General features: G+C 41.0%; 1 long non-coding RNA gene across 1 annotated transcript; it reads right to left on the bottom strand.

Moving 5' to 3' along the window:
* Window positions 1–202: 202 nt before the first annotated feature.
* Window positions 203–1186, bottom strand: LOC124049811. The gene is made up of 3 exons (XR_006841477.1): window positions 1018–1186; window positions 351–457; window positions 203–246 (listed from the first exon to the last, which is right to left on the bottom strand). It is a non-coding gene; the product is annotated as an uncharacterized LOC124049811 (long non-coding RNA).
* Between the last annotated feature and the right edge of the window lie 10117 nt (window positions 1187–11303).

Raw genomic sequence — 11303 nt, forward strand, 5'->3', positions numbered from 1 at the left:
TTCCAGGTTTGAATCCCAGTTTGTTCTCCCTGTGCCTGCGTGGGTTTTGGAACACCTGCCTCCTCCCACAATCCCAAAAACATGCACATTAGGTTAACTGGCTACTCTAAATTGCCCCTAGGTGTGAGTGTGAGAGTGTGTGGTTGTTTGTCTTTGTGGGTCAGCCCTGTGATTGACTGACGACCAGTCCAGGGTGAACCCTGCCTCTCACCCAAAGCAGGGGATAGGCTCCGACCCCCCGCGACCCTGATGGGTAAGCGGTATAGAAAATGGATGGATAGCAGCAGAGGTAGTGTTTTGTTAAATTTAATAATTTTGAATTGACAGGGTTGGCAGTGTTTTCAGGTTACCTTCTGACTGTGGCATATGCCTTCTGTTGTCTGCTGTTACACAAAATGGTCCAGTACATCATACATTAAAGCCCATCCATGCAATTTTCTTCATATGATTAGAGCATCTGTAAAGCAAATCATATAGCATTAATTTGTTGAAATATTATAATATTATATATTATAACCCAGTGAACAATGGCAGGGATGTCAGTACACCATTGCAAGGAAGGTCATGGACCAGAGCAGACATACAAAAAACTGGTCTTTTTCATATTAGTACTTTCAGCAGCAAGCCCTCATGGTAAAGGGATCTCAAACCTGGAATGGCCATTTACCAATGGAAAACAATCATGTTAAAAAACAAAATAGTTTATAGGAATTACATATTTACAATAAAAATATAATGTTAAGCCCTTACTAGAATAAGGACCCCTAAAGCAGACACCTGACAACGAGAATAAAAGCTTATGTGAAGATTTCACTGAGGAACTATATACACCATTTACAAAGCCAAGGGCAAGTCCAAATTTACAGATTTCTTCAACAGACAGTTCAAAGCACTAACCGGGCAACAAGTGAGTGCATTTGGTCAGCTGAAAGGTAAGTACAAACAGGCTAAACAGAGAATCCTGATTTCCAAGGAGGAGACACAAAAAAAAAAAGAAAAAAAAATCAACACACACACCAGAGCTGGCTGGGCTGACAGGGAAGAGATGAGGCAGTGAACCTGAACGAACGCACAAAAGACAAAGCTTAGCCCAAAAAGCCAAGAAGAGCGGCAAAAGACAAAAGTAGAGAGTAAACCAGACAGGAATACCACTGGAGCAGACGATACAGTCAGGCAGAGGTGGATTGAGAAGTCCAGTTCTTAAATAGTCAGTAGTGGGATTGATTGGCCAGGATGTGGAACAGGTGTGCAGAAGGGCAAACGACTGGAGGAGAACAGGAACCACCCAGCTCTGCTCTGGATTGGCTCAGGTAAGGCACACACACACACACACACAGGGACAGGGAGGAGAGGAAGGAGTCAGGGGGAGGTATAGAGAAGAAAAAAAATACACACAAAGGAAAAAAAAACGAATACAAAGCAATAAATAATACATATGTCAATGTGCTATTTAAATATAGTAAATTAATGTATTTATTGACTGGTAATTTCCAACAGTCACATTACTGTCTCACTCTGTTTATGCAATCAAACTGCAGTTTGAGACCAGTAATCTTTTTTTGCTTCGATGCCAGCAGTAGCATAGCTATTAGCTGAGGGCATTATGTTTTCTGGTTATCTGTCCCATTCTTATGAACACAATATCTCAGAAATGCCTGGAGGGAATTTCTTCTTCTTCTTCTCCACAAATGTCTTCTTAAAGCCAGTTATGAACTGATTACATTTTGGTGGTCAAAGGTCACTGTGATCTCACAAACATAGCTTGGGAATGCACTGATTATGGCAAAATTTCCACATGTCTAGTAGAATAAAATAATGAAGTGATGACATTTTAGATCCAGAAGGTCTAAGGTCAACTTCACTGTAACATCACAGTGTTTTCTGTCCATTATTCAGCGCCATAACTCAAGTAGAGTAGGAGAGATTGAGACCACGTTTCACATTTGTTCAGATACTGACCACTCACCCACTTAACCCACCTTGCTCCCTGTTACCATCTGGCTGCAGATACAGGTCTCTAACCAGGAAAAGGACACGGTTCATAAAAAGCTTTGTACCCTGAGCCACTGAAGCCCTGAGTAAATTGCCACACTGATTGCTCTGTGTTATTATGTATGTAGTTATGTGTCAGGTGTTTCTGTCTGGTGTGCTGTTATTATATGTAAGTATCCATATGCCAAACGACTTCATTTGGAGACACAGCCACCAGACTGTTAACGGTGTAAACATAGAAGCAAAGAGCAATTGTTTAGAGTAATTACTCTTTAGCAAGATATAACAATTCATTTGATAAAGACATACTGCTATTTAAAAAGTGCTGTGTCAAGCACCTTCAAGACAACTTTGGAGATAAAAGGACAGCCAGTAAAAGAATGGCTAGGATTGTGTAGCTGCTGTATGCAAATACAGGCTGGTACAGTTAATAACAACAATGCATCACAGAACCTGTACACTGCTAAACACTGGATTGTATTGTTTTTTGTTTGTTTGTTTTTTTTTTCACCAGTTACTGTTTACTTCATTCATCATTGTTCATTTTAGTTTGACTTTCCAGAGCTGTATTGAGTTTACTCTTGCTCTCACCGGGCGGAAGCTAAAGTAATCCCTTTGAAATGACTTATTGTATTGTGCTTTGCAGACAATGTCATCATTTGTTTTAATAGAGAGCAGCTCCTAATAACATGCCCCACTGAAAAGGTCAATATTATCTCCCCGGCATGGGCTGTGTAAGCTAGGTCCCAGATTGGAGGGAAAAGAGGAAGAGAGAGAGAGGGAGAGAGAGAGAGAGGCAGTGCCTATTAACATTTATGAATAATTTAATCCTGCATAGCTGGCCAAAGTCCAAGTGCATAATTCACTAATTGCAATCAGAGAGGAGAAGCTAGGGAAGCGGAGAGCTGTGTGTGTGTGTGTGTGTGTGTGGCTCAGAGATATGGAGGTTGGGGAGCTGGCTTTGTGAATGTAAAAGGAAGAACCGAGCCTATCATTCATGCATGGTAAAGCTCTTCTCACTGGACCTGCTTTGCTATTATACCACCTAACATGGGAGCTGGGACGTGTTTGTGTGTGGATGTGTGGATGTGCATACCTGTAGTGTGGAGACAAAAATGTGTTTTCACAGTCACGGGACCCTCCTTGTTTATGGGGACAAAACATGATTCCCCACAACATAAATCATTAAATATTAGGGTGAAGAGTTGCTTTAAGGTTAGTTTTAGGTTAAGGTAAGGGTTATGATTAGGTGGTGGTTAAGCCTACAAGAAATGAATGAAAGTCTATGTAATGTCCTCAAAAGTGTTGGACTGTGTGTGTGTGTGTGTAAGTGCACTGATGCATTTATCACTGACCCAGTGTTCACTCAACATTAAAGAATGAATTATGAGAGACATTATAAAGAAATATTGAGCGATTTGGCTGTTTTTTTTAAATATGGCTGTGAATTATGACTTAAAGGGTAATTTGGGTATTTTTTTTTTTCTCTTGTCAACAAATTTAATGTACAGACCCAAACCAACAGTGAATGTATTCTTTCAACAAGTATCCTGTGTTTATCAAAGCCTGATGTGTTTTCTTCCTCTGTGCCGTAGAGCTCCATTCTTGTCCAAATACTATTACAAACACATCCATGAGCCAATCGTTGCACTGGGAGCCATATTCCTTCATTACCTGAACACACACACTGTGGTATGTTTAAACTCAGTACATTCATTTCAGATAATCCATCACTGATGATCCTAAGCACAGAATGGGAAGCGCCTGACTCAAATGTCCATTGCATGGTGAGCCCATGCAAGCTGAGTAAAAGTATTCCAAATAGTCCTACAACAACAGAACCTCACTGCAGTTTATCTCTTGTAAGTATTAAGATGCAGCATAAAGGTTTTTCGTAACAAGCGAGATGGGAAGATTCTTTGAAACAACATCGGAACAGATCGAGAAATGTTCGAGATGTTAATGTGTTAACATTACAGATTAATAAACTGATGCCATCTGAGCGATATCTTAGAAATGAAATCTTATCAGCTACAGTGCTGTGTGTTTACTGAGTTTGCTTTGGAACCCTCACTCGCTGTTTGCCAGGCCATGGGACTGAGTCATTCTTTCAGTAATTATTTGGTTCTCCTTAGTCAAAAGCTTCACAGAAGAAAAGACTGCCTTGTGATGTACAAAGGCTGCACAAAGAACGCTGGTAAATATGACACATGTTGCTTTTGCTTTACTATTTTATTTTAGTGTCTTTCTCTGTGTTTCTCAGTATATTTTACATCGAACATCCACGCCAAGGCTTGAAATGGGAATCTGGCATTTCTGATGAGGTGGCCAACCCAGTGAGCTGCAAGGCCACCACCAGCACTGTGGGGGGAAAAATGATGGGACAAAATCTGACATTCTAGCAGCACCTCACTTGATGCTGGAATAGCCTAACTAATCTTTTTATAGAAAGTGCTGCATCGCTCTTGATGAGCAATGGATGTGTGTGTGTGTGTGCCTCCATCGGAGAGAGCAATTGTTGAACCAGATCACTAAGGACCTAATAGCTCTTCTTCTTGCCTTGACAACAGCCTGTGACATCTTTCTCTGCAGAATTCTGAGTTGCTGTAGATGCTTTGGGTTTCAGTCACCTCTAAATGCTTTCCCCTTTCCTTCCTCATGTGCTCCTTTCCTTTGTAGCCAGAAAACACATGCAATCTTGCCAGTGCTTGTTGTCGACCTCATCGTGGTCTGTCAGCACTGTCAGTCACTCTAGCAACTACAGGGAATAAATGAAGGACCTGGAACTGGGCCTGAGAATAGATTTGTTTATGTTAGGTTGAGTTATCCTGTTCAACAGTGCACTCTTTGAAGACACGTGAAGCCATGATCAGAACTCACATTACTGGCTGAGTCATGGTCATTTGATTGCACTTATGTGAGCTAGGTGGGAGTAGGTATGTGTCACTGTCTCGCTCTATTTAATAGAGTCACTATTAAATAGTTATTAAGAGTGAGTGCAGCTGGACTGCACATTATGCTTTGTGTGTGTAGTGGGCACTTCTGTGCTCAACAAAGATTCTATATGTATAATTCTGAAGCTGAGATAATATATAAAAAAACAACAAAGCTATAAATGCTCTCACACCTGCTGAAAATCTTTTTTTGTTTTTATTCAGGGGAGAACTATTCACTTGCCAAGAAAAATAAGATCGGATAGAATCTGCCCCCTGCAACAAAGCTCTGCAGCACTGTTGGCAAACTGGCAGCTTGCTGGTAAAAACCCAGAGAAAGCGGTTGTGTTGAAAAGAACCTGGTTGAGAAAGAAAGCTCAGAATCCCTCCACAGAGAGAGCGTTTAGGTAGACGTGTTACCACAACCCCCCTCAATCATCCATCACTGTGTCTGACAAGTCCCAAATGTCAGACAGGGCGATCCCTCAGAGCAGCACTAACTAGATAGCGACAGAGGACAGATATGGTATCGAACGGCGGACAAAAAGTTCTGAGATAGTGCTTTTGTTCATTACAGTCCACCTGATAAATGGCTCACAGGTTGAGATAGTTTCAGCAAATAGTTTCCAGTCCCTGCTGCCACTGCCTGCGTCCTGCACACCGGCCTGCTACCCATCAGCGAAGAAAGTTTCCATCATCCTCCGCAGTTGTCAACCGGTCTTGTTGTTTTTCAGTCCCCCAGTGACAGACTTCCGTTCTGAATTTTGAAGAAGACAGGCCAAAAATGTCCGGCCAATGAATCTTTGCAGAGAGGAAGCATTAAAGTCAGTTTTGAGTCTTTGAGATGAAATTATTTTAAATGCCACTGTCCGGACTGTAAAATGGACTGCACTGTACTCATATTAAGGCGTATGACATATTAAGACAGGGACTGAAGGTACGCAGGTGAATCTGTAGCATGCTAGTCAATCTAGACTGACACTTGTTTTTCCAAGGAAAACAATAAATTCTGTGTCTAATTCTGAAATTTCATCCTCTCTAGAGGTTTTCTTTCTGAGTGCAGTGTGAAACTCATCTTGAAGGAAGTCTTGTGTAAAGTACTCAAATTTCTAATACTGTTTAAGGTTGTAATATTTCCTGTTATATGGCTGCCAGTCAGTAATATCAAACAGTTGAGTAAGTGGGAGAAGGCTAGATGGCTTGAACTTGTTTTCAGTGTCAGACTTTGAGTATAGGGCTACTTGGAGGCTGTACTCTACCACCGAACCAGTATGTATCAAACAAAAACATTACACCGTTATCTGTTCATCCAACTAAATTATCTGTATCTGTTTCTTTACTCAAAATAAATAGGGCTTAAACCATAAGTAAAGGGTGCCTAAAAGATAACTGAGTAAGACTAACTGGAAGTTGTTAATTTAACCCTAACTGATAAGGGTTGACCAGAAAGTGCTATATTTGTTATTCACTACAAAACTATTCACAGAACAATCAGATCAATGTTTCTGATCGCAACAGTAAGAGAACTACTTACAGAACAATTGTTTATAAATCAACTTGACTAAATAAGTTTCAGTCAGCTACCCAATGAGGATGATAGCACATTATTTATACCGGATAGTCATTTCAGCCAACTACTTGCTTAGTCCTAGCAAACAAGGTTACCAGAGATCTGGAAAGTTCTTGAAAGTGCTTAGATTAAAAATGAATGACATTGAAAGTGTTTGGATTTAGAGGGCAGTTAAAGGTACTTCCCTGCATTATTGGCTGTTGTGCTGTCTTAGCTCTCTCTCATTCCCAGCTCAAATATGGGGTGACACACACTGCCCACAGTGTTTGTCATAACCCCATTCTATAAAAAATAATTACTGAATTTCTGTAATCACTGCTGAAATAGTAAAACATCTCAGAATTTTTAAATTTTCTTCATTTCTAGCTTTATTTCTGGAATTTATTGCAAAAGCCTATAGTGGACTGGCTGTGGTTCAGAGGGTTTGTGGTTCAGTCCCCAGCCCCTGCACTATACATGACAAGGTGCTCTTGGGTAATATGAATATGGCCCTTCCATCAGTGTGTGATCTCTTCATGCGAATGGTTATTGCTTCTGGTAAGTAGGTGGGACTGTGCTATCAGTATGTGAATGCTGGCTCATGCTGGAAAGTGCTTTGAATGGTTGGTAAGACTGGAAAAGAGCCATATAAACTCATTCAGTTCACACTATAAAGGAAAAAAGTTTTGGGACACTCAACCGTTAGCACCAGTGGGGACTTTGGTGACACTGTATAGTACATGATGCATAGACAACTCCACATCGGTGTGGATTTTGATCTTCCGTTTGTGGCTGTGGCAACTTTCACTCTTCTGGGAAAGCATTTCTCAGGACTTTTGAGTGTTTCTGCAGAGGTTTTGATCCATTGATGTAGTGGAGTGCCATACTTTTGTCTGTATAGCGTACCATGTTAGCGGTGGTACTGCAAGTGTGCGATGCCTTTGCAAGTCTTTCTAGCAAACCAACCACGCTGTATGTGCGTAGAGAGAAAAAGACATAACTGTCAAAGTGCAAGTGTGAGAGATGTGGCAGACCATTTGAAATGATTTGATTGTTTTCCAGAGTCAACCTCATGACTTTAATACTCTACTGAAGCTGATGAAATCCAGTAAAGAGAATAAAAGCGGGAGTGATCTGACATGTGAGTCAGAGGCACACCACTGTCAGTAACATGAGCAGGGAGACTGTTGATTCTCTTTGTTGTTGCCAGAGAAACCAAGCTAATCTTTGCTTTTTTTTTTGGCTTTTCCTTCTAAGCATAAATGAAATAATTGCTTTATATATCAAAATCATAACACGTTTTTTTTTTTTGAACATTTACTCTTGTCGTTTGTTCACTTACAAACTATGAGAGTTAGTTGAATTCAGATACTTCCCAATTAAAGAGATGTGTTACTATAGCAACAGTGGGGAAAAAAACAGGATGTTCCACAAAATGAAATTCAGTAACAGTCGGACATAACTTCAAACAGACAGTTTTTCTTTCTTTTTGTCCTTTTCTCTCCCTCTGTCTAAAGGTTAGTAAAGCTTTCAGTGGGTCTGCCACAGATCCTCTGTCCTTGTGTCACCTCTCACATACCGCACACGCACACACACACACACACACACACACACACACACACACACACTCTTTCTTTGCAACTGCAAGTTTACAGCAATCCAAAGTGACTCCTTCAAGCAAGCTGGAACAAAGGAAACCATGACAACAACATTCATTGATGTGCTCTTTTCAAATGAGGCGGCGGCGCTGGCTGTGCACAAATCTCCCCAGTAATGAGACTGAAAACCTTGGAGCTTATGCTATACCAACACTAAGACTGTTCTATACTTGTGAATGCTCTGATTCCTACCTCTTTACTGTTCCTTTAAAGATCTATAGAGGTTTAGAAAGATTGCTGTGATGCATTGATTTAAATAGCATACATACCTTCAACCACCAGAAGTGGTGCAAGGTGGAGTACGGCAGTGTGAGCTATTCCGGAGAAAGATAGTTAGCTGTTCAGTCTCATTCTCAGGTTGTGGAAAGCCAACCATTTTGGACTGATGGCTTGGGCTGAGCCACAACAACATAACTACCCAAAGCGTTGGTATTTCACAAGTTGGGAATGAGACTGAACAATTGACAATCTTTCTCCAGAATCACTCACCCCACCTCCACACACGGTGATGTGATAAGTGGTAGATTAAGGTGGCTTTTTTGTGGGATCCTGAACCATTGCATATTACGGATAGTATTAGAGTATTAAATGGCATGTTTTCAGCACCTGGTGGAAAAGTGACATACCGCATTCTGGTGTGCAGGGAGTGCAACCCCAAACAAAGAGGTAAAAAGACAAAAGCACAGATATCTATAGACAACAGATTTAAAAGTGCCCAGTGGAGTTTCTGACCACCAGAGTACTGTGGAGCACAGGAGGCAGCCGTGGCCTGGAGGTTGGAGAAGCGATTTGTGACCGGAGGGTCGCCGATTCGATTCCCCCACCTGCTACCCCACTGGCAGGAAAAATTTGGGTGTAGTGGAGTGATTAATAGGAAAGTGTTTCCCCTCCTCCATTAGCCGGCTGATGTGCCCTTGAGCAAGGCATTTAACCCCCAATATGCTCCCCGGGGCTTGATGCAGCCCACTGCTCCTGTGTGTGTTTCACTGCATGTAATTTGCTGGGTGTTGCATGTGTGTGTTCAACTAAGGATGGGTCAAATGCAGAAGACAAATTCAGTGTGTGTATGTAAAAATATATATACTGTCAATAAAGTGATGAAACAACATATTTGGCAGCAGGAATCACATCCATCTTTTGATTAAATGTAGCTAACAGTTTGGAATGCTGGTACTTCATAGAAATTCTACTCAAGTAAAACAAAAAGACAAGACAACTTTATTTGTACAGCCAATTTTTACAAGCAGTTTGTCTCAAAGGGCTTAACATAACATCAGCAACATCCTCTGCCCTTCAACCCTCACATCGACTAAGGAAAAACTCCCAGAAAAACCTTTAACAGGAAAAAATGGGAGAAACCTCAGGGTGAGCAACAGAGGAGGGATCCCTCACCCAGGACGGGCAGACGTGCAATGGATGTTGTACAGGCAGGAAAGCAGTTAACAACATGAGATATGGGATAGATGGGGGATGTTCAGTCAGGGGAGAGCTGATGGAGGCATGACTTTCATGAAAATGTACTTTGATTAAAGTAAAGAACTGGTCAGTTGAAATGTACCATCTGTAAACATAGCAATGTGCTAAAAAAAGGCAGTAAGAAGACAACTCCTTGTAAGTTAGCATAGACTTAAATAATCCATTATCTGTAACTGCTTATTATTTGCAGGGTCGCTGGGGGCCTGGAGCCTATCCCAGAGAAAATCAACCTTTCATGCTCACATTCACACCTAAGGGCAATTTAGAGTCACCAGTTAACCTGCATGTCGATGCAGTCTGGGAGGAAGCCAGAGCACCTTGAAGGAAATCCTGCAGACGCTCCACATAGAAAGGCCTGGTTTTGTGGTTTGGGAAACCCAGAACCTTCTTCCTGTGAGGTGACAATGCTAAACCCTGTATTCACCACCCTGGACATAAATAATCCATTATACAAAATATTTAATTCTAAAATATTCACAAATCTTTCATGAAGAAGGAAATACATTCAATGTGTTTGTGCGTGACAGTATGTTTTTGTGAGAAACTATGAATGTAATCACAAGCTTTGGTGTGTTTACAAGAAAAATCCACAAGGCACCTGTAGGGCTCATCTCTTGGTGATGGTCTACATCCATGAAGTTTTCAGTTCAACTGCCTCCAGGCAGATTAACCCATGGTGGGAAAAATAAGAACAAAACAAAAGAAAAAAGACTACAGAAACATAACAAAGAGTTTTCTAGCCTTCGGCTAATTTTGGTAGTTTTAACAGTTCTACTCAACAAATATTGAACTGCACATAACATCTCTTTTTAATATTAACATCTTAGGTTTCATGTTGATTGCAAGTTGAAAGCAGCACACATGCGGTGCTTGAATTGTGAATGATAACCATTGTTGAATTTTCAATTAAATTTTGTAGTTCAGGCTCCCTGTGACTGCAGCTGTCGATGAAGGAGTTGTTTGATGAGGAAAAAAATATATATAATTTTTTTTTTTTTGCCAGTTTTCAGGTAAATTAAGAATGGATTATCAAATGGTACATCATCAAATACAAGACACAGGGAAATTTGCACAAATCCAACCGTGGCCTAGAACACATGAGGTGTCAGCCAAAGGCAGCACCTGCACTGGTATGTTGTAGTGTTTCATACTTTCATACCATCTTTTTTCATAGCGTACAGCTGCCAGTAGATTTCTAAGGGAGCTGTATGTTCAACATCTCTTTTGTGTTAACATTTCCATAGCTTAGAGACGTGTGTACCCATCCTGAGTTTGGCGTTCTTGTAATTGCGTCTCTTTTTTTTTTCTTTTATCTCAGTATGTTTCTGTTGTTGACTGGGTTTAATGAGCTTAGCTTGAACTCACTGGCTTCATTCCAGAGTTGGCATCCGGGATCAATACGTCCGTCTGCATTAATGCGAAAACATACTCAGAGGCTGCTTGGCCCCTTATGTTAAAGCCATGTTCTTGCCTGCATCACTCTTATTGCACTGCTGTGTTTGACACCCCCACCCCCCACCCCCCAGTGGAAAAGGGGTTAGAAGTCATTTAAATAACATGAAGAGCACTAGATCCCTTCCTCTCCTGGGTTCTTGTGTCATTAATTCAAGTGTGGAGAGGAAGAGGGAGAGAAATGAAAGGAGAGATAGGGATCATGTCAAATATAGGCCCAGTTCCCCTCTAGGCTAATGGCTG

The sequence above is a fragment of the Scatophagus argus genome, chromosome 18 (assembly GCF_020382885.2).
Source record: "Scatophagus argus isolate fScaArg1 chromosome 18, fScaArg1.pri, whole genome shotgun sequence".
In the NCBI taxonomy this organism is placed as follows: Eukaryota; Metazoa; Chordata; class Actinopteri; family Scatophagidae; genus Scatophagus; species Scatophagus argus.